Here is a 25,158-nt window from a genome sequence, read left to right as displayed (position 1 = left end):
CTTTAAAAAATGAAAATATTTCAAATTATTCTCCATGTGCCATTACAATGTGTTGTGACTGCCTTTTTGGGTCACACACCTTTCTTAAATGCATGAAACCACAACACCCTCCTTCAAGTTTCCACTTGATTCAACTCTTAGAAAACTTGTCAAACTAAATCCACCTGGGTCCGTTCGCTTCCAGATATTCTTACACCTGTGTGTAACCTGACATGTCAATGGGAGCATATGCATGTCTCTGTCATTTACGATCACAGAGATTTATTTATGCTGGAGCTAACTTCTGTATTACATTGCCCTTGTGGGCAAGAAATATATCTTCTTCTTTTTAGCTTCTTATGGCAATACAGTATTGAGCACTTGGTGGACTATTAAAATGTATTTTGCTGTATTTTGGGATAGTCTTATAATACTTGATGAGAATTAAGATTCATAAATGTTTTAGGACTCTAGGGGAGAAAGATGTATTTCAGAATCATCCTCGTTTACAATAAAATAGAGGTCTCAAAAATAGATGATTAACATAAGTATTATATAACAAGTATTTTCCTACCACATAGAAGTATAAATAGAAGGGGATTGTTGAGATACATCAAAAAAAAAAAAAACTTACATGCATTTCTTCCACTGGTATTATTTACAGATTTGTTCAACAAACATTTATTGAGCACCTGTGTTTCACTTGGGACACACTGATGAATAAGTAAAGTTTCTGTCCTACAGGGGCTTACAATTCAATAAGACCAAGTGGGCTATAAGTAAATAATGGCACAGATTCAGCAAAAGCATAGATATTCCCACAGTGCTATGGGAACACAGAAGAGAAACACATAGTTATGAATTTGTCATTTATCAGAAAAATTTTGAGGACCAAATATGTTCAATGGCTTTTGGATAAATAGAGATTCAATAACGAATAAGCATTTAGAGAGTTTGTATTCTGGCGAATGATAATACCAAGTAAGCTTATGATATGTATGATAGAAGAAATGCAGAATTATAGTACCCTATGAGCATGCAGAATTATAGTACCCTATGAGCTAAGACAGCTTGCCCATATGCAAAGTGTGTCCCTTTCACTTGCTAAAGTTCAACATAGGATAAATTAATTAATGTCCCAATACCTCATTTTCTTCAACTCTAAAGTGTAGATAATAACCATGCTTAACTTACAGCATTATTGTGAGGATTAAATACTTTAATATATGCAAAGCACTTAGAAGAATTTCTGGCATATGTTAAATACTACATGTATTTGATATTGTTATCATGCTATGACACCACATTAAAGGGATCAAATTGAGACTTTGATGCTCAGGAAGACTTCTGGAAGGGAGTAATATTTATGGTAAAAATGGAAATATCCTAGAGGATAGCTGTTGGAAGGTAAGAGGGTGAGGTAAAGGGAGAGAAAAAGAAAACTCAGACTAAAGAATTTTTGCAAACATCTAGAAGTAGAAAAGATCATAGCATATGGGAGAAATTATTTTTTGATAATTTTGATATTTTTAGAGGGAGGGTGATACAAAAACTGGAGAGGACTAAAAGTTTGGAGAGAAATAAGAGGCAGATATGAAGTATCTGGAAGAAGTGGTACCAAGCTAAATTTTTAAGAATCGGCAACAATTACACTTGATCTTAGCCAAAAGGCTGAAAAGTGATGAGAATTGTCACTAATTAAATGGATCAAGACAGCAAGCTCAGAAGGATAGTCTCAGAGGAGAGAGCAATGAGAGGAGACGTAGGAGTTGAGTGACATTGTAGTTTGTTCCAGGAGCTCCACACACTGGTTTCACCAACATATAAAGTGTGAGAAACGCAGTGAAGGGAGATGAAACTTTATAATCACATAGGATCAGAGTTTCAGAGAAGGACTAGAGCAGAGATACTTTTCACTGCCATGAAATGCCTCTTGTGCATTTTCCTGTAAATAAATGGGAACACTGAAGTATTATCCTATGAGTGATAGAGGACATTGCAAGGAATTTCAACTGTAAATATGATAGGTAGTTTTGTTTCATTTTGGGGGATGGGTTGAATCCATATGACCTTCCTTATTAGGAGGTTATTGAAATAATACAGGTAAGAACTGAATGAAGCCTGAATTTACAGTGGATATAGTAGGTATCAGTAAGTGAGAAGAAATATTTAGGATTCATAGCGATGATAGTATTGTGGGCTGCAATGTAATGAGGTAACATATGCTTGCCAGTTTTCTTTTTTGGGTGATCAGAGGAATATCGTGGAAAAGGATGGAAATATCTTAGATTAATTTTGAGCATGATGAATATGATGGTGGCACATTTAAATAATGTGTTATGCAGATAAGTGTCATATAAGCCATCAGGAAAGATATCAGGATGTAAAATGCCAGTGTTCATTTAGCTACCTTTAATATTTTGTGGAAATGATGACAGTGGTTGAGACCACATTTGGTGGGTGATCAGAGGAAGTAAATACCAATAAGCCAAGTTTAAAATTTGGGAGTATACTGATATGTCAGAGAGGGACCTGCAAAGAATGCCATCAATGAATAGTTCCAGAAGCATTTAGAGACTGGAGAGACAATATTTATTTGGAATTCAAAACACTTTTAAGTGGACACTTCTAAGAAGAATAAACACTAATTAACAGGGTTGAATTAGTTGAAAGGCAGTCAAACAAGAACTTGCTCTTGACATTGTAGAGGTCATCAGGGACCTTTGAAAGGACAGTGTTTTCGAAATGATGAGGGAGAGAAAAGACCACAGTAGGCTGAGAATTGAATGGAGCATGAGTCAGAGAGTCAGTGACTATAGTTACGAAGGATGAAAGATTAATGACAAGGCATTTTTTAAGAAGCCTGGCTATGTTTATTGGGCTAAATTTAGAGGAAGAGTGAGTAGATAAATAGAAGTTTGAAATTTAATGGTGGCAGAAGAAGAGGAGAGGAATGAAGATGCAGAAAGATGATAGTGGAGAGGATGGGATTAAGAACTACTGTGGAGGCATTGGCTTTGAAAAATAGGAGGAAAAATAATTTGTAATGCTAAAAAGTAGAGTAGAGATGGAAAGGCAGCTTCTACTTTTAAGATTCTAAGAGATAGGCATAGCTGGTTCAGCCTCTTTTCCTTCCCCACCTCTTCCTGCCTTGAATGTTAATGCAAAACTTAGAGGTGGAGCTGCTCTGTATGGCCAAATTGGGCAAATTGTGGGTTATAAGAATGTGGACTGTGGTTTCAATGGGCTGTTGAATCAAGTCCAAGAGACTCCTCTCTCCAAGGTCATAATGACTAAAATGAAAAAACAGCACAGAAGAAAAATGTTCACCTATGACATTTTATTTCAAGTGTTTCCTTCTTTCTTTTTTTTGTTACTTATAGCCACAATAATCCTAATACTCCATTAAAAAAATATCTCTGAAAGATAGAAGAGGGAAAATTAAAAAAAAAAAAATGTTGAAGTGTTTTTACATCAATTGTATTTAGCTGGTATTCCATAGGAGCACAGAGAGTAGATTTGAGTTTGAGTTGGGTCTTGTTTGGTAGTTATGGAGGAAGGTCAGAAGTGTAAGAGTTTTGAAATGATGAATCATGCCTGGGCCAAGGTCCAGGACCAAACTGTGAGAATAAGTGACAAAGTGGAGTAAAGAAAAGTTCCCTGGTATTGAAATGGCCAAATATCTGAAGATAAGGAGTTGGATGTGTTGTCCATGTGAATGCTGAACAAACCAAGCCCAACAGCATAAACTGGGGGTTAGAGGAGTATTTCGAACTAGTTTGATTGTAGTAAGTAATATATCTTACTTCATGTATTCAGATGCCATTTATCAGAAGATAATTCCCAGGTCTTTATTTCTAGTATTTCCTGTACTTACTTGTCTTCAGTTTTCCAGAGTTATATATTAATCCGCCTCATTAATATCTCCATTCGGATAGCATATTGATATATAGAAGTTAAAATGTCCAAAACAGACTCTTTGATTCATCTCCCCAAATCTGCTCTACCTCAGTCTTTTTCATTCCAGAAAAAAGCACACAAATCACCAATATTTTTGAGCCCAAAACTGTGCTCCTTCTAGGTCGAATCCATTAGTTCATCTTCTGTCTTCAAATATATGTCTCATATCTGTCCTGTTCTCTCCATCCCCACTGTTGCAACCTAATTATAGTTGGCATATAATATTAGTTTCATGTGTTCAACATAGTAATTTGGCAATTTTGTACATTATGAAATGCTTACCATGAGAAAGGTAGTTATTATGTGTCACTACACAAAATAATTACAATATTAAGAAGGAGGGGTGGTTAGCTCATATCACATCTTTACAGAATACCGTCTATAAATTACTAGACATTTATATAATTTTATACCCAAGACAGAACAGAACTAAGAACATTCTGATGAAGAGAGTATATGAACAACCATGCTCAGGCAAAGGAAGTCCACACCAAACAGGATGTCATAAAAAGCACAAAACAAATGTAGATGCTTTATATTTTGGCTGAGCCCCTATTGGTTCTGTGCAGAATATCAATGCCAGTAATCAAGGTTTATTCCTGACGTATAGTTCTAAACTTTTTTAAAACAAATCTATCAGGGCTGCAACTACAAAAATTAAAAATGGCAAAGACTGAACATAGATATTAGGATTATAGTTTATGTTATCTTAGAGTATACATGTGGAAAACTAAAACAATGTGAGCAAATCTAGATATTAAAACAATTTATTCTGAAGTTCTTAAGATATTGGTATGTGGATACATTAAATGACCAAAAATTGTTATGATTGAGTACTTAAAATGTTTTAATAGTATTTATGAAGATATTTTTTATGTCATAGTAGATTGTTTATGCTATAATAGGAAGCTTTTCAAAGTAGAATACAAAATAACACAAACAATATATAATCTACATGTGCAGAGAAAAATACAGCTATTAATTTATCAGAATTTTAACAATAGATATGTGTGGGTAATAAAACTGTGGCTGGTTGTTATTTTTTTTCTTTAAACCTTGCCATATTATCCAAATGAACATGCGTTATATTTAAAATCAGACATAATAAATGTTTAATAATGAAATTCTCTTGTAAATAAATAAATGCTTCATAATATTAGACAAATGAGAAACACACCACTACTTGCTACAGTATCAGTTCTCCAGAGATTTGTGGTATACTTTTCAGAGTTTTCGTATTTGTAGGGGCAAGAGTTGAAGAGAAATAACTAATTTCTCCATCCCCAAAGCGGCTTTAACTTCAGATCTCAATTCATTGACAATCTGGTCAGATCATTTATTATATCACAGTTAGTTGGCCAGAGGCTTCCCTTTGCCAAGGAATTTTGGCAGGCCAACTGTTGCAATGAACAACGCGCTGCATTGTATCTTGAAAAGATGGAAACCACCTTGCTTTTCTGTAGCCAAATGTGAGGTCTTAGAAAAACCTCAGCATGACAAAAATAGTTAATTTTAAAGTTTTCCATTTATGACAAGTCATTTTTTTAGGTCTTTTATTCTACTTTAGCATTTGATAAATATAAGGAAGACAAAGAAACTCATTTTGGATTTTATCCAACCACAGTTTTGGGTGGAGAACGCACACTGATTAAAACATTTCAGTAGACATTTTCATCCTGTCCTCTGCCGACCAGCTTGGGAGATAAATGTGGAATTACTATTTTCATGTCAATTATATTGAGTCATGGATTTTGCACGGCACTATACATTTTAGACATGTTACTGATTTTACTCAATGTATATACATAGTAAAACATATATTATTCAAATACATTCAAAATACACCACATAAGCCCCAGGCATATGTTAAACAAGTCAAAACTATATCAAATCTGAAAAATAATTTTTTAACCAATGGGAAATAGTTCCTATTTTACTTGATTATACTGCATGCATTGTGCCTGAATATTCAGGATGTGCATTTCATGCTGTAAATCTGAGATAAAATAAACATAACACCATAATCTCTTGCCAATATCTAAATCTTTCCTCCTTTACAATGCCCAATGCCAGATAAACAATTTGCATTGTAAAATTTATAGATAATTTATAACTTTCAACAAGATAGTTTCATTTTCAATTACTAGAGAGTCTTATCAGTGCTTTGGATCAATATATCATATGGTTAGAAAACTTAAGTTTTTCAAAATAAATTTTATGTTTATACTCATCATTCTGCTTTTTTTTCAACTGAAATAAGCAACTCATTGTTTTTAGGTTTAAGCTTTCAAATCATGCATTCTTCAAACAAAGACCAAAATGGAAGATGGACCACCAGTAGATTTCATTCTGTCCAAAATGTTCTACTCTAACTACACAATTGATCTTTGAACATAGGGCTTACGGGCACTGACCCTCATGTATTTGAAAATCTGTGCACAACTTCTGACTCCCCCCAAACTTAACTATTAATAGCCTACTGTTGCCCAGAACCCTTATCAATAACATGCACAGTCAATTAACACATATTTTGCATATTATATGTGTTGTACATTGTATTCTTGTAGTCAAGTAAGCTAAAGAAAATATTAAGAAAATCACAAGAGAAAATATATTTACAGTACTATACTGTAAAAAATCTGTGTATGAGTTGACCTACACAATTCAAACCCATGTTATTCAAAAGTCAATTGTAACTAGAAGATTGTGCTCAACTAGAATATTTTTAGGAAATTGATATACAAAGTTTTAATCCCATGTATCTTTCCAGCTTCTTCCTCTCTCTACATAGTTATACCTACTTCAAAGTTGATGTCCCCTGATGCTTTCATGCAGCTCCCTAGCTTCCCAAAACTAGACTTCTTCCAGCTTACCCCATGATGTTCTTGAGGTAAAGCTTTAATGACATACAATTTTGGCAGAGAGAGGGAGGACATGCTTGGACATGTCACCTTGGACTGTATTATACCTTCTTTTTACTTAAACGTGTATGTATTTATCTCATCACTTCAAAGAAATGCTCTTTGTACCTCCCATGGCAGAAAATTGATACATAGTGTAGGGGAAAAAACAAACAAACAAACAAACAAAAGAACCAAGAGATACCCTTGTTACATACTAGGGTTTCTTTGCTTACCAAATCAAAGGTAAAACATACATTTTGTTCAGAATTCTGGAAATAATGCCTATGTTGCTCTGGTCTAATCCACATAGTTTCTAAAATTATTTCCAAGTGAAGACAAAAACGTTTTGGAAGATCCATATGGTGATACTTGCTCAGAACCGGATTTATGGTATCCCTTGAAAGACATGATGGTCTGTTAGCATCAATTGCTCAATTATTGGGTAAATTCTATTCTCAGAAGCAGGATTCAAGTGTTCCTATCAATGGTCAGCCAACAATGGTCAATGGAAACAAATGGCTAAGAAAACAAATTCATCTTGTCTCATGTTTATGTATAACCTGTAAGCTGAGAATGGTTTTTAGATTTTTAAAGGTGTAAAAAACTCAGAAACAATAGTCCATGACCCATTAGAATTACATGAAATTCAAATGTCAGTATATAAAAATAATATTTTGATGCAAATGGCTACACTCATTCATTAATGTATAGTCTATGCCTTCTTTTATGTTACCATGGCCAAGTTTAGTACTTCTGACAGATGTTGTAGCCCACAAAACCTAAAATATTTATATTCTGGCCCTTTACAGAAAAGTTTGCCAATCTCTGGTTTATGGCATAGCTTTTTCATTACTCACACCTTCCCTCTATTGCCTGGAGAGATTAAGACAACCTGCACAAAATCCCCAATGACATGCCACCTTCAGACAAAAATGCCTTTGGATAATTTTTGGAGCAGTGACACACACACACACCCCACTCCTCCACCTCCATGGTCCCAGAGTGACTTTTTCAGAGCATGGTTCCAAATTTACCTGCTTAAAAGCCTTCAGTGGCCCCACTGCCTTTAGGGTCCATCAAAACTCCCAAGTTTGGATTTAAGACCCACCCAAGACAAATATGAGCTAACTTAATATTCCCTTCTACCCCATAACCCAGACTTACCAAAGCCCAATGTGTGCTCTCAAGTCTCTGTGCCTTTGAGTTTCCTTTCTGTCTAGAATTCTGGTCTTCCCTTTCTCTACCTGGTAAACTCAATACACATCCTTTAAAAAAACAAATCAGATGTTACCTCTTCTATGAAGTGATCTTTCCTGATACTTCTGATCAGAATCTTTTGGTTAACAGATTTCTGTATGTTGATTTTGTATCCTACAACTTTACTGAATTTGTGTATCAGTTATAGCAGTTTTTTGGTGGAGTCTTTAGGGTTTTCTATACAGAGTATATGTCATCTGCAAATAGTGAAAGTTTTATTTCTTCCTTGCTGATGTGGATGCCTTTTATTTCTTTTTGTTGTCTGATTACTGTGGCTAGAATTTTAAATAACAGTGGTAAGAATGAACATCCCTGTCTTGTTCCTAACCATAGAGACAGGGCTCTCAGTTTTTCCCCATTGAGGATGATATTAGCTGTGGGTATTTTATATATGATCTTTATTATGTTGAGGAATGTTCCCTTTACACTTACTTTGTGGAAGGCTTTTATCATGAATGGATGTTGTATTTTGTCAAATGAAGTAGCACTTAATCTTGATAAGTCTTTATTGTCAAAAGAAAAAAAAAAGTCCAGCTTCCTTTCCACTCTTACTTCAGATTCTTCTCCAAGATTCAAGATTTCCATTAAGCATAAAATAATCTTATTGGCAAATCCTTTTTCTATCAGGTAATAATTACAAACTAAGGGTTATCATTCAGTATAATAATGAGCAAGTCAACAATAACTATTAACTTTCATTCCAGTGTGTATTATTGATACTATCCATTTTTCTGCAAATTAGATGATTAGAAACTATAGTCTTCTGGAAAAAAAATTGACATCTTCTATAATAATCTCTAGGATCATCAGGCCTTTAATTACCTCTGTGTTAAGGAAACAAAGAATACAAACCCATTTAAAGTAAAAAGCAAAATAGTTAATTTTTGGAAGAAATATGTCTACTAATAGCATTCAAAGTAAAGGAAAACCAATTAAAAATTGTTTTAGACATGTGTTCACTTAACTATATCTTCAGAAAAAAAATATCAAAAATGGTATGATTCCATCTTAAATCTGTGATAAACTTGTCTGATGCCTCGTATTAGCTTTATTACTCTGTTTCACCAAGTGCACATTGGAAAGAATAGGTATCCTTTTATACTAGAGAGAAATCTATAAACCTAATGATTATACATAATTATTTTTAAATATATAGAAATGGATAGTTATATTAGAAATGTTCTGAAGAAAACTGATGTGTAATTTTAAAATGTAATGACTACAATAAAGTTTTTGTGATATCAGTTTACCTAGAGTAGGTCCTATGGCACTTTGATATTTCCTCTTCTAGATGATTTCTGAAAATTGGTTAACATATTATCAGAATTACACTGAAGTGCCCATCACTGCATAAGTCCTATTTTTTTTTTACTATAGACTGACAAGATTCTATTACCAAATCAGAGTATGCTTTCTTTTTAGTATTTTTTTTTTAATTTTTTTTCAACGTTTTTTATTTATTTTTGGGACAGAGAGAGACAGAGCATGAACGGGGGAGGGGCAGAGAGAGAGGGAGACACAGAATCGGAAACAGGCTCCAGGCTCTGAGCCATCAGCCCAGAGCCCGACGCGGGGCTCGAACTCACAGACCGCGAGATCATGACCTGGCTGAAGTCGGACGCTTAAACGACTGCGCCACCCAGGCGCCCCTTTTTAGTATATTTTTTAATAAAATTGGAACACAAATAAGAAAAGATTCTATTATATTGAACATTTCTTGGAAGTTTTATCGCCATAAAGAAATGATAACTGTAAGTATTAGAAAGCAGAAGATTAAAGCTAAAATAGTTTACAACATTATTATTCTTTATTCAAAGAATACCTGAAAGACTATTAGTATATATAAGTTGAGCACCGTTTCATTTATGAATTTATGTATACTAACATTTATTTATGTATACTATTTATGTATAACAATTCATTTATGTATACTAACAATGACCAGTTACATAAATGGAACAAAAGGACCCATTCACAATAGCAATATTATTCTTTTTTTAAATGAGAGTAAACTTAACAAGGAAAAATCAGATTGAATATAAGGGGAAAAAATGTTTCTGAAGGACAGCAAAGTCGACTTCAGTAAATAGAGACAAACTTTGGTCTTGAAGGAAATTACTCAGTATTGTAAACACATTAATGTAATTCAAGTCAATATATACATATTATATGCAATTATAATGAAAACTGTATTTTTTAAATTTTGAGGTAATGTTAACATCCATCTGGGATGTTTCGGCAGAAGTACACAAGAAATGATTGATGAATGAATGAATGAGTAAAAGATGTTTAAATTCAAGTGCCCATATCTTGGCTTTTAAAACTATTATCAGATTAGAGGAATCAGGGTTCCCTTGGATAAAGGGCTGTTTTAGTTAGGACTAGAGCAGGAAATATACAAGATGAGTCTAATTCTTATTCAGAAAACTAGTGCTCAAACAACAACAAAAACCACATTTATGTCATGTAGCAAAGGGAAGCAGGAATCAATGGAAAGAGATCCCAATGGCTATAATTACAACAATTTGAGCAACAACATGAAATAGTATAAAATAAATATTTGTAATTCATATTTAATAGAAATAAATTGAATAAATGAGAGAGAATAAGCAAATATCCCATGCAGAAGAATTTCAAACAATTTATATATGTACTGCACCCTCAAGTAAATGGAGTGAGCATAACTCCCTATTCCTTAAATGTGAATGGCATAGAGTGACTTCATTCCAAAGGGTATAGTATGAAAAGAAGAGGGAAAAAAAGAGTTTCTTCATATTGGAGAAACCTGACAACACTACCTGAGCCAGGTGATCAAGATTAACATAGTGATAAGTCATGTTGATAGTTTATTCCTTTGATACAATGTTATGAAAAGGGCATTTTTCCTCTGTAGCATTCCTTCCAAAAGCCTATAACTCTAGTCTAATCTTGAGAAAAACATGAGAAAAATTTCAATAAGAGGAAGTATACAAAATATCTGACCAGTACTCCTCAAAACTGTCAAGTTTGTTGACTTAGTTCCCTCCTGGCTGCTGTAACAAAAATACTATAGACCGGATAGTTTTTAAACAGGAATTTCTCACAGTTTTGGAGACTGGGAAGTGCAAGATCAAAACACTATCAGCTCTGGTATCTGGCAGAGCCCATATCCTGGTGGATAGACTGCTGTCTTTTCAGAAGTGGAGGGGGTGAGGGAGCTCTTTTTGGGTCTTTTTCTTTTTTCTTTTTTTTCAATATATGAAATTTATTGTAAAATTGGTTTCCATACAACACCCAGTGCTCATCCCAAAAGGTGCCCTCCTCAATACCCATCACCCACCCTCCCCTCCCTCCCACCCCCCATCAACCCTCAGTTTGTTCTCAGTTTTTAACAGTCTCTTATGCTTTGGCTCTCTCCCACTCTAACCTCTTTTTTTTCCTTCCCCTCCCCCATGGGTTTCTGTTACGTTTCTCAGGATCCACATAAGAGTGAAACCATATGGTATCTGTCTTTCTCTGTATGGCTTATTTCACTTAGCATCACACTCTCCAGTTCCATCCACGTTGCTACAAAGGGCCATATTTCATTTTTTCTCATTGCCACATAGTACTCCATTGTGTATATAAACCACAATTTCTTTATCCATTCATCAGTTGATGGACATTTAGGCTCTTTCCATAATTTGGCTATTGTTGAGAGTGCTGCTATAAACATTGGGGTACAAGTGCCCCTGTGCATCAGTACTTCTCAGGTCTTTTTCATGAAGGCACTAATCTCATTGGTAGGGCTGTGTTCTCATGACCTAATCACCTCCAGTAGGTCCCACCTCCTAATACCATCACATTGGGGAATAGAATATCAACATATGAATTCTGCAGGGACATAAACATCAGTCTACTGCAGTCTTTGAAAGAAAAAAAAAGGAATAAAAGTCTAAATAACTTTTACAGCCAAGAAGAACTTAAGAAGACAAGATGACTAAAAGTAATGTGGTATCCTGGAGAGATTCTAGAAAGAAATAGGAAAAAAGAGCAAGAGAGAGGGAGGGAGGGAAAAGAAGGAAGGAAGGAGGAAAGAGAGGAAGGACAGAGGAAGGAAGAGAAAGAAGAGAAGGAAGGAAAGAAAGAAAGACAAGACAGGACGTTAGATAAAGACTAAAAATAGCTGAATAAAGTGTGAATTTCAATTAATAATATATATAAAGATTGATTCATTGACTGTGACAAAGGTAATATACTAATAAAGATGTTAACAATTTGTAAACTGGCTGTAGGGTGATTAGGAACCCTGTGCACCATTTTTACAATTGTTTTGTAGACATAAAATTGTTCTAAAATAAAGTGTTTTTTTTTAAGGATGTTTGGAATACCATACTTTAAAGTTTACTATAGAGATGTAATAATTTCTAAAGCATAGCACTGGTACAAATTTAGACAAGTAAATCACTGCATAGAACATAGTCTAGAAACACACTACAACTATATACTAATCTTCTAAATCATTAATTAAAGAAATATTTATTAAAAACCTTTTAAGTGCCAGACACCATTCTGAGCAATGAAGATAAAGCAGTGAACCAAATATATCTCCCTCACCTCTTATCCCCCTACAAAACTTGCTCATTAAACTCATATTCTAGTTGAAAAGACAGGCAATAAACAAATTAGTAAAATATGGTGTATTTCAGGTGTTACATGCGATGAAGAGTAATAAACAGCAAGACGAATATGGAGTACCAGCTCTGGGGTGGCAATTTTAAATAGAGTAGTCAAAAAGGCCTAACTTTCAGTTAGCATAATTTGAGAAAAACCGAGAAAAGTGAAGGAGTGAGCATTAGGAATGTCTGGGGAAAGATCAATTCATAAAGAAGGAAAGTGAAAGTCCCTGAAATGACTATGCTTGGCAGATTTGAAGACAAGCAAGTGGATTGGTGTGACTAAAACAAAAGAAGAGAGACCCAGAACTCTAGGCTGTGAGACCAGGGTGGTGACACAGTGAATATTCTTGAAGACTATCATAAGGGTTCTAGAGATTTTCCTTGGAATGAGGTACTTTTAGATAGTTATGAACAGAAGAAATATATGGTTCAATCTGTATATTAAAAGCAATGATTTGGTTATTGTGCTGAGAATTGAACGTAGGGGGAAAATAGTGAAATCAGAAGACGAATTAAGCGGCCTTTGAAATAATCCAATAAAAAGGGATAGTGGCTTTGACTAGGATGGTAACAGTGAAAGTGGTGAATTTTTTAAAATTTTGAATGGAAAGCTAATGTTGCATTATCATTGACTAGATGTGGGCTTCCAGAGAACTAGAGGAGCTAAGATGAATCCAAAGCATTCGTCTTGAGCAACCCAGTGGAATTCCTTACTGTTCACGGAAATGAGAAGGACTATAGAAAAAGCCTATTTAGGACCAAAGATAAAAATATTTTGGTTTAATTTTGTTAGACTTGAGTTGTTCCTTAGATATGCAAATGATGATATCAAATAGGTATATGAATATATAATTTTGAAACATAGTGGAAAGCTCTGGAGTGGAAAATAAATCTCCATGTAAATGTACTTAAGCCAAAGAGAATGGACAAAATCATCAAGGAAGTAAATGTAGAAATAGAAGAGAAGAGGTCTAAGAACTGAGCTCTAGGAAACTCAAACATTAAGAAGTACAGGAGATAAGAAGCAAATCAAGGGACCTGAGAAGGCACAGCTGGTGAAGTAAGAGAAAGGAAGAAGGAGTAATCAAATGGGCCAAACAACGGTGTTACAGCAGGTAAGAAGAGAACTGAGAACTGAAATTTGCATTTAGTAAGGTAAATAGGGTAAAACAGTTAAGGGCCTTGAAAGGCCGGCTAAAGCTTGATTAGAGGGTGGCGAAAGAATTGGAAGAGAGAAATTTGAGCCAACAGCTTAGACAGTTCTCTGGAGGTAGAATTTATAATTGTTTGAAGATTTGATTATTGAATAAAGAATGCTGAAACAATCAGTTTACCACTTATAGAAAAAAATAATAGAAGGAAGACAGAAGGAATGTGCAAATAAAAATACTCAGAAACATTACAATTTAAATGTAAGTTTATAAACGTATTTAGATCATTATATGAGGGAAGATATATGTATTTATATTTATATTTATTTATGCATATCTGTATATGTAATTACACATAGAATATATTTAATCAAAATATGAGTGGTACAAAACAGAATAAAATGCTGAAGTTTTTTAAGAAATAAAATTCAGAGCTTCTATGTGTTCACAAGACACTATAATACAAAAAGATAACTTAATGACAACTTGGAAAAAGGTTATAATTTATAAGCATTATACAAATTATTTGTCATTTGTCTCTTGGTCCCACATTTTTCTTTGCCTTAAATATGCTGCTTTATGCCTCTATAGCAAGACACTTTAAACCACTTTCCCCAGCCTCTGTACCTGGCTAGTGTCTGATTAACTCTTGTCAATTGAAGAGAGAAAATAGACATTAAAAGGAAGGGAGAAGGAAAATGCACGTTCAGTGTCTGGCTCTGAAAGTGGCAGCAGTTGGTGGCCTTGGCACTAGTGATTGGGGCGGGCAGATAATCATGGCCTCTCGCAGCCCTGGAAGCACCAGCCCAAACAAGAGTTCCCTCTCTGAAGGTCTCTCCTCAGCAGTGTCAGTGCCACTTTGCAGATGGAGCTGCTGCAGCTGTGTACCTACAACCAAGCAGTGGCAGGTGCAGGCTCATGGCTCTGGCTCAGGGGCATTTGTGGCTTTCTCATCTCAGGGTAATATCCCATCATCCTCTTCATTCCTCTTCCATTCCCCTCCCTTTTGGGTTCCTCCATAGGTTCCAAAAGTTTTATACCTTATTTCATGTATTAAATTCTCTCTGTGGTTTCTATTTTTTGACTGGATTCTGATGGATATGGAAGGCCAAAGTTTTGATGTTGTTAATATTTAAACACAAATAAATGAAAAATGAATGTGCCAATAATAATGGGTAAAGAAATGAGTGATTTTCTATCATATAAAAGTGCCTAATATATGTATACATACACATGTATAGTTTCAAACACACTGGTACTAAAAATGAATTCTTGGTGAGATTTAATTTTTATTCATCAACTGAGAAAGACTAAGGAAATTACATATGCATTATTGCCAAGTGTAAATTAAACAGGAACTTTTATACACTGCTGCTGAGAGAAAGTTTCCAGAGGACAATTTGGCAATATATACTAAAACCCTTAAAAATGTGCATACATTTGACTCAGCAATTCTTTCTAAGAATTTATCCTAAGGAAATAAATATGAATGTTTCCATGAAGAGTTTATGTCAGTAGTACTTTGTTAGCAGTAGTAAAAATTGGGGAGAAATAATCATAGGCAGTTTTTCTAAAGTAGGAAATATTTTATATAAAATATGGTGCATTCATAGAAAGGAATAATCTACAGCTATTAAAATTTTATGAAAGAAAAGTATTTATTAACATGGGGGAAATGATCAGAATATATATTTAAGGAAGTAAAGAAGAATAGGTACTATATAAAATCTTATTTATAACCATTATACACACATATATCTATCCAGCAGAATAATATTTCATGGACTCATGACACAATAGAGGTTCCAACCCAGTAAGATGACGGAACAAAAACTTTCAAAATAAATATTTGAGAGTTTTTATGACAGGAAGACCTTTCTCATTGAGACTCCTGACAGGGATAGAAGGTAGAATCAACTCTAGTGAATAAAAAAGAATGTTTATGGAAAGGGTTTGGATTGGATTTGCCTTCTCTTTTGGAAAGTGTTTCTCCAATGCTGTGATTGCCAACCTCCTGCCCATTACCTCAAGACTATTCTTTCACAGGAGTCTGAAGAGCTCCATCAGGTAGCTTGGGATGCCTTTCCAGTATTTAAGAGAACATGCTGAGCTGCTGTCTGGAATATTCCAAAAGTATAATGAGAACAGAAGACGTGGCTACTGCCCTGAGGCAGCTAGGGAGGAAGAGGATATTTGGGAAGTAAACCCTCCCAACTTAGACTTAAGAATGATTGGGAAAGAGAGCCTAGAGCTATTGTAAAGACTGCCCATGAAGACTCCCTGGAAGGTTCTACAGCACGTGGATTACAGGAAAAACTAGGGCTGCAGGAAAAATGCTTTCCTGGAAGACATACGTTACAGCCATGCAGAGTTGTGGCAGGAGTGGGCAGGTGAGAGGGGCCTTTGAAGGATCCAGGAAGTACCATGAAAGACCAAGTCAGAAATCACACATACCCACTGCTGTGAAGACCATACATTCCCTTTCCTCCGTTTCTCCTACCCTGAGCTTAAGATTATGAACCTTAATTCATAAGGAAGAGATCTTGAGGTGGGAAGTAAGTAGAGCCACACATCCATATAAACACCCTCTACTGCACTAGAACATAGATTATATGTGTCTACGCTTGTGTGAGTGAGGTTTGGGGGGAAACTCAGAGGATAAGAGCTGAGTTCCATACCCAGGATGATGTAGTAAAGTATCAGGCCAGCAAGGTAAAATTATGTGATGGTCCAAAAAATGAGCAAATATAATCAGCTGTGATTATGAGAAAACACTATTTCATCACAGATGGGTTAGACTTTCAGTCAATTATTTTGGGCAATTCTATAAAGACCTGACACCAGAGTTGACAACCAGCTTAAAGGGATTGGAGATAGGTACACAAAGTAAGACTCAAATGGTATGTCAGCTGTTTCTAGAGATGAGTCAGTTATTCAAACAAGGAAAGCTGATTTCTTAAGAGTTAATCCTAATTTTGTTTTTAGCCATTTGGTTAGTAGTGATAAGTAACATGATTACTTTTCCAAATTTTTTAATCAGTTCTCATCTTTTCTAATCCCTTTTTGCTCAAGAACCAATCTTTAGTCGCTGCAAGAAGACAGTGAGGATGACCCAGTCCTAACCTACACAAAGTGTCAGAGACCGCCTTGACTCAGCAAATAGCTGCTGTGTCAGTCTTGCAGGGAGTTGGGCTCACTAGGAAATTCAGTTTTCAGGGGCACTTCACCTTCTGGCTATTCTCCTAAAGGATTGTGTTAATGGACAGGGGCAGCCAGTGTACTTGATTTTGAAACTTCATGTGACCTTATGTCTGTATATAGTATTTGGGGTACAGTCCGTCCTACATAGGTTTACCTGCTTTTTTGCTCTTAGAACAAATTGGATTTAGTGGCAGGAAATACTTCTATATGCCGGTATTCACCAACTGTGGAAAGAAACCTGAATGATAATAAAATTGCTTTATCTAAAACCTTAACCTTTAAACCAAAAATTTCACTGACTGTCCAGAAATCCTCAAGTGAGCTGATTTAAATGAAATCATAATTAATATTTTCCATTTTTAATGAGAAGTATTTTATTGGGATATATCATGTATACCAAAAGGTCAGATCACAATTATCACCAATTGAAGTGACTGACTTATCTTCTCTTTCTGTCTGCCTACCTGTCTCTCTCCATATATATATATATATATATATATATATATATATATATATATATATATATATATATAAACAATATGTGTGAGTGTGTATCTGGTATATAAAAGCATTCTCTCTTGTAAAATACAATCAAAATATAACTTTTTATTTTCTCCCACTAACAATTAAAAGGTATTTGTTGTGAGAAATTTAGATTTTCCTTTGCCCCTTGTTGGAACCTGAGAGTCTGGCTGAGACTCCCCACAATCTTATCTTTCTGGGCATTCTTTGATATTAAAATACCTTCAGTCACTTTTAATTATAAATAGAGTCTTAGTTTAGCAGCTCCAATTTTACAGTCCCAGAAAATAAAACTGTGAACCTGCCTTAGTATTTGGATTTTCTCCCTTCCCCACGGCAGAGCCACAGTGGGGAGAGTGCTTCCCTGTATTATTTTCTCTGCTCATAGCATGTCCTCTCTCTACTGCTTTATAACTGCTTGGTTCTCACCTCTTCTAATTCATAAGGTTTCATAATCTTAATAAGGGGGTAGACACATATAATCTATGTTCTAGTGCAGTAGAGGGTGTTTATATGAATGTGTGGCTCTACTTACTCCCCACTTCAAGATCTCTTCCTCTCCTTTCTATTGCTTTCTTACTCTCATCCAATTTCTAGTCCTTTTTTTTTTTTTCCATAATCAGAGACTCTTTAATATCGCTGCCAAAACAAAAGAACAACTGCTCCAAAGCCTACTGTTTAGCACAAAAGAACCAAATGTCATTCTCTTATATCTCACAGTCAATTTCCAGGAAGGGACAAAAGCAACATAAATTGATTTCCCCTTGGATTTGAATTTTGCAAACCCTCTTTAAAAAGTCTAGTTGCCTACAGTAGTTCTAGGTAAAATAAGAAAAATATATCTCTTATTTTCACTATTTTTCCTACTATTTCACTGTCCATATCTTTAACTCAATCCTATCTGTGCTCAATCTCCCTTGTTAATGTTTTCCTCCCATTTTTGTTTCCTTTGATTCCTTTCCTAATTCATGTTCTTGCATCAACCTTTCCTCATTGTTTCCTATTATGCCTTTCTTCTGTACTCCATCTTCATTTCGTTATATGTCAAGGTTAGAAAATTTGATTTGAACCCAAGTTGTTCTTACTTCAGTGATTATTTTCTGTCTGCTTTATCCAGCTGTTTGTTTATGCACTGGTATTGACTACTTTTTTTTTAACCAAATTCTATCATGTTTTAAAATGCTTAAAGTTATCATATAGCACATTGAATCATTTTACATATGATTCTAAACATATTTAATTAGAATGTAACAATATGGCAGTACTAAACCTAAATACTATTTTTTAGTCTGCCAGTTTTACACTTCTTTTAAATAAAAAGTATGTTCAGATATAGAGAATTTTTGTTTATATTTGTACCTTTATAGTCAATATAAGAAAACATTATTCAATATTTATTATATATATAGATATATAATATGTAGATAGATTTATATTATCTCATATCTTATTTACTCTCTCATTTAGCAAATAGCCCTATGCACCTACGTTATCTTCTGTATTTATTTATATATTTACTTCAGATAAGAGACAGACATATCAATATAAAAATTAGAGCTATGTACAAGGTGTTGTGGAATAAGGGATACAAGTAGCATATATCATAATAACAATAATATAATAATAATAATGATAATAATAGCCACAGTTACTATCACATGGAATACTTTCAATTAAGTAGTATTCCTATACATCTCCATTTTACAGATGAGAGGAGAAATAGTTTGGGTAGTTTAAATAATTCCAGGGGCACCTGGGTGTTTGAGTCTGTAAAGCGTCCGACTTTGGCTCAGATCATGATCTCACAGTTCATGGGTTGGATCCCCACATGGGGCCCTGTGCTGACAGCTCAGAGCCTGGAGCCTGCTTCCGATTTTGTGTCCCTCTCTTGCTCTGCCCCTCCCCCAGTCGTGCTCTGTCTCTTTCTCTCAAGAATAAATAAAAAACATTAAAAAAATTTTAAATAAAAAATAATTCTAGATTCATGTAGAGATTCATGCATTGAAACTGTCAGTTAAAGTCAAGATTTGGACACTTGTCTGACTGCAAAGTCTGTTCACAGTATTGTATTGCCTCCATCTAAAACTTGTGCCATTCTATGAACTATATGAATGTATACACTCATAATGGTAGGCACAAATAATTTTAACTCAATAAAAGCAATTCTAAAAGGAATTTTCACTGGAAAAACATTTTTCATCCTTTGTGTTTCACAAGGTCTTATTGGTCAGTATATATAATGCAATGTGATCACTGACAGCTTCTACCTATAGTACCAATTAAACTTTCTATCAAATGATTGCCTTTGAAATATGTTCAATGTATATTTAGGTTGTAGAGTAAGAAAGAGAAGGATGGAAGTCTGTCTGAACTGTGCTCAACCATGTCATGCAGTGGCAGGGACAAACACATGAACACAGTAGTAGTTAAACGTGGCATTGTTCACAGCAGTCTAGGCTAAACAGTTAGAGACATTCTTCACAGGGGAATTATAGAAATCCCCAATTAGGTAAATCTCTATCTTCTATGTTCTAATTAACTTTAAAGTCATTCTATATATTTTACCTCTTCGAATAATCTGGAAAATGCTCATCAATGAATCAATGGTTGATGGGCTTCTAAAATTTTTACATTATATGAATGACAACTTGTCACTGTAAAATTATTTCATAAGTGAAATTAGAGTTCAACCGGGAACTTTTGTGTCTTATGAATTGAAATGCCTAACAAATTTATAACCTAAGATGTTACATACATTTGGTAGAAAACGTAAAATAAAACCATCATTTATGGCACACAAAAGTAAGCGTCACAGGCATAGAAGAAGTTGACATTGACCACCAAACTCCTATCAACTGCTAGCACAAAAGTTCACAACTGAATGGTAGATCTGATTCAAGACTATAACATAGTCCCTAAATAAAATTATTTTTTAAATGATGCAATTTTGAGATTGCATTATTACTCCTATCAATGGTATCTCTGCCACTCTGTCTAAAAGACATTTTAGATCCCATTATTGTGTGTTCATTCAATAGTTCCTGTCACTGAGGAATGAATCATAGATATTTTTTGAACCATTGGTCATGTTTTTATTTTTTCTAACTCCTAGACAAGAATTTCCATTTAAGCTAAAGAAAGATGTCTATAGCCAGCCATGTAGAATTTGTCAGCTCAAAATTGTTAAGTGTTCTCTAAATCCCTTTCTTACATTTGGCAAGTCCATTCCATTCTTCTCTACTCATTGCCTCTTTGCTTACATCTTGCTCACAGATCACTTCTCATAAAGCCATTGTAAGTGATCTACCTTCAGATCTGATTATCCTGTTTACAGCTTCTCTTAGCACTTACTTTGAAAATTTTAGAAATCTTATTTGTTAGCAACTTTTCTTGTAATATTTTATATTTTCCCACATACGCTTATTTCATAAGACATTGAATGAGAACTTACACATTTTCTAGTCTTGTACCTCCCCAGAGAATATTTCGTTTCTAGCTTTAACTGTTTGCTTAGGATCCTTTATATAACTCCACTTTTTTCACAACCTTCTCTGCCAAAAGACTATACAAGTGGAAAGAAAACATACTTTGCCTTTTGATTTAAATTTTCTAGTACAATCCTGAGAAAAAGTTGCAATACATTTGTCTATTGAGCACTTAACAACAAAGATAATAAAGTATTATTTTTTTAAATTATGTACTATATGTCAGAGAGTGTTAAACACTTTATATATTTAACTGAGAGCAACTGTCATGTGCGACATTATCTCCAAAAACAAAGAAATTGAGGCCTTATTTAAGTAATTTGGACAATGTCACACAAAATGTCCATGAAATTGCCAACATTCTAATCAAGGTTTGTCTGATTCTAAAGCATGTTCTAGTTATGTATGAATAGTTTCCCTGCCAATGTGTGAGTAACCAGAGCACAGAGTCACCTGTGGAATAAAGGTGTATTGAGTGTTCTATCCACACTCTAAGCATGTGATCAGATGACAAACCAGAGTTTTCTCTTGCTGGCATAAGCTTCATAAATTGTATCATTAGTACATTTTCTTTGATGACAATATTAATTCTAGATACATTTTAATATAACATTGTTTTTACACAATTTTTTGAATATTATTTTATTTCTTATCAATTTTATGTCTTGAGATGAATTGCAAATTACATTGTCTAAATAAGTGAAACTTACCTTTTTTTTTTGGTCTAAATCCAGCATCTATATGTTATAGTATAAAGAGAACTAGCCTACAGTCTGACCTGCTGAGTTGTGTCCTGATTTGGTTGCTGAAGAACTATGTGACCACATACAAGTTATATAGGCCTTCTGGACCTAAGTTTTGTTTTGTTTTGTTTTGTTTTCTTATGTGTAGATGTAAAGGATTGGAAATGACTCTCTTTGTAATATTACCCAATTATAACAGAAAAAAAAAACGTTTATTATGTAGTTATTAAGGATATACATACTCATGATATAAATAAATTAATTAAATGACCTACAAATAAAGTGAACTAAAAAATAAGTGATAGTACTATTATGTGCTCCCTGGGTTTATTTTTAAAAACTGGCAAAAAAGAAAAAAAAAAAAAAAAAAAAGAAACCCCTGCGTTCTTCCCAACCATATACATGGGCAAATCAAACTAACTCTCATAGAACCCATGTCTTAAAAAAGCAAGTCTATTTATCACAGCTCTAGAAGGCAAACAAGGAAATGGTCGTAGGAAAACTAACCACCTGTGATAGCTTTCGTTAAACACTCAAAGGCTAAGCAATTTCTCAAAGAATGAGAGAGGTAGATTGCAGTGACTATTCTTGAACCGTGGTTAATTGATATCAGAACCCAACTTCAGATGTTGTATAGTAGGCATTTGAACACCTACACCCTGGTACCAGACTGCCTGAGTTTAAATGATGGCCACACTCAGGGCGCCTGGGTGGCTTGGTTGGTTGAGCCTCAGACTTCAGCTCAGGTCATGATCTCACCATTGGTGAGTTCGAGCCCTGTGTTGAACTCTGTGCGGACATCTCAGAGCCTGTAGGTTGCTCCGGATTCTGTGTCTCCCCCTCTCTCTCTGCCCCTCTCCTGCTCACTCGCTCTCTCTCTCTCTCTCTCAAAAATAAATAAATATTAAGAATAATAATAAATGATGGCCGTGAACTCACTATCTCTGTGAACTTTGTTAATCTTTTTAATGCTTCAGATTGAGTTTCTTTGTATATTAATATGCCTACCTCATAGAGTTGCTGTGAAGATTAACGTAGTTAATACAGGCAAAGCATTCACAAAGTGCTTTATTAATCATTCAATAAATGTAACTTATGTTAGTGGAGGGTATAAGATAAAGATTACAGTTGGTTACCTAAGCATCAGCTTGTGACCACAGGCATTTTTGTAGAACATTTGTACTTTGTATCATTAGAGGAGTGCTACTTCTTTACCAGTCCATATCCTGAAAGAATGCTATATCAGAATCAGTGTCTTACTTTTAATTGTAATAATCACAACAAACATGGCAATCTATTTCCTATTTCTAAAATTGTATTATTGGAACAAATTTTAACAAAGAATGTGTCCTTATCAGTTCTCCTTTACCCAAGATAAAATGTTCCTGGTAATATCTTTCCACCCAAGTAACCTATTTACATAGATGATAAGGCAATTAGGAATGATTAGAATTATCAGATTTTGACCAGATCACCTCTAAAAGGTTTGATAGTGGGAGTGAACTTTGGGAGAACAAACAAGGAAATGATAAGGATAAATGGGGAAGGTATTTCTTTCAGAGTTATGGCTTGGTGAAAGTCTTAGAAATTAAGAGTGAATTTGTTGAACAATACATGCAATCATGATTTTAAAAAGAAAAAAAAAGACAGCTTCCTAAATATGAAAAAAAAAAAAAAACTTTTTTTTGAGGGGCATTGGTTTAAATTCTGGAAACCTATTTCTTTGCATTAGTCAGAGCAAAACTCTAATGTAGACAAACCTCTCATTAATTTCAGATATATTTGATCTGTAGAATGTACCGAATGATAAAGTAGCTGGGAGTGCATAAAGAATGGGCGGGCATGCAAAGGTAAGGTGGTAAATATATGCTGCACAATTAGGAGTAGAGTAAATTGAAGTCCGTCTAACATGAGACGAAACCAAATCAACAGGCACCTGCAATAATTTCAGGGTGATTGGCTACTCAAGACATGAAACCAACTTGGACCTATCAAAATAAGAAAAAGGCAGTGCAAAAACAGACCTCTTAGCCAAAGTGAAAATGAAAACTGAGAAATACCACACCAGGAAGCTTTCTCCAACACCCGGTTTCAAAGTCCAGAAACGAAAATCCTTTTTGGAAAGCTTTTGAGATATAATTACTTAAACTTTGTTTATAGTGGCACAATGAAGTCTTTTCTGTTCTTACCTTGCCAAAAAAGTAAAACCCTAATGGATTAGGAACATCAACAACTGAAATACAGGGAACCTTAGAGTGGGAGGATGCCAAGAAGTATGAAATGTTTCTATTTCCTCCTTTGTGTTAGCAGCTGGACTCTACATTATTTTCTTTCAACTTGATCCCTTCTCCTCCTCTTAAAAAATCACATTTGTCAGTTGCTTTTGAGTTTTCCACTTTGCATTGAATTAACAGTATTATGGAATATACTGTCAGGAGTTTCTCGTATATATACACACACACACACACACACACACACATATATATATACACACACACATTATATATACACACATATATATAGTGTGTATATATATATATATTTTAATTAAATAAATAAATATGGTTTGTGTGTGTGTATATATATATTTTTTAATTAAATATATAATATATATATTTTCACTTCCATTACCTACCTAGTTTTCTCAATATACGTAATATTTGACATACTTACTAACAAACTTTTTTTGTCATCAGATTTGTAATTCAACTTGACCTATAAACATTAACTGAGAGATATTTTACATCTTATGTTGAATGGTTTTTGAATTTCCCTATTTCATTTCCATGAAAATAATTGTTCCTTCTCATGAACAAATTATTTAAAAAATAAAAATATCTTTTTCATTGATGCTGTTTTATTCCTTCTGTATATGTGCCTACTATTAACAAATAATTATATATGGCAGTTCCTTCTCCATGAACTAATTTACACATGCGGAATTGTAAGTAATAATTCTGGCAGACTCCAGATTTATGAAGATCAGCTGCTTTAATGACTATGAATATGTTGCCAACCCTCTTTTATTTGTCTCCAAGCCTCTCCTTGTAAATCACAGTCCTCTTTTTCAGCCCCACCTGGTTATCCCAACTCTGCACTATTCTCATTTCTAACCAAAGCACATAAAGACTCCTGAACCTAACCTGCTTCTTCCCTTTTCCTGATCAGGGTAATTGGTCTGGCTGCATGTTTTTTTGTTTGTTTGTTTGTTTTGTTTTGTTTTGTTTTGTTTAAGTCCTGTTCTCATGTTGGTTTTCACTCCCCTGACCTCAGCTCTCTTCCCTGGAGATCAGGCCATTCTGCTTTCCCAATTACAAAAA

Source organism: Panthera onca, chromosome A1 (assembly GCF_046562875.1).
Source record: "Panthera onca isolate mPanOnc1 chromosome A1, mPanOnc1 haplotype 2, whole genome shotgun sequence".
Classification (NCBI taxonomy): Eukaryota; Metazoa; Chordata; class Mammalia; order Carnivora; family Felidae; genus Panthera; species Panthera onca.
The sequence above is the reverse complement of the archived record's forward strand: the minus strand, read 5'-3'. Positions refer to the sequence as shown.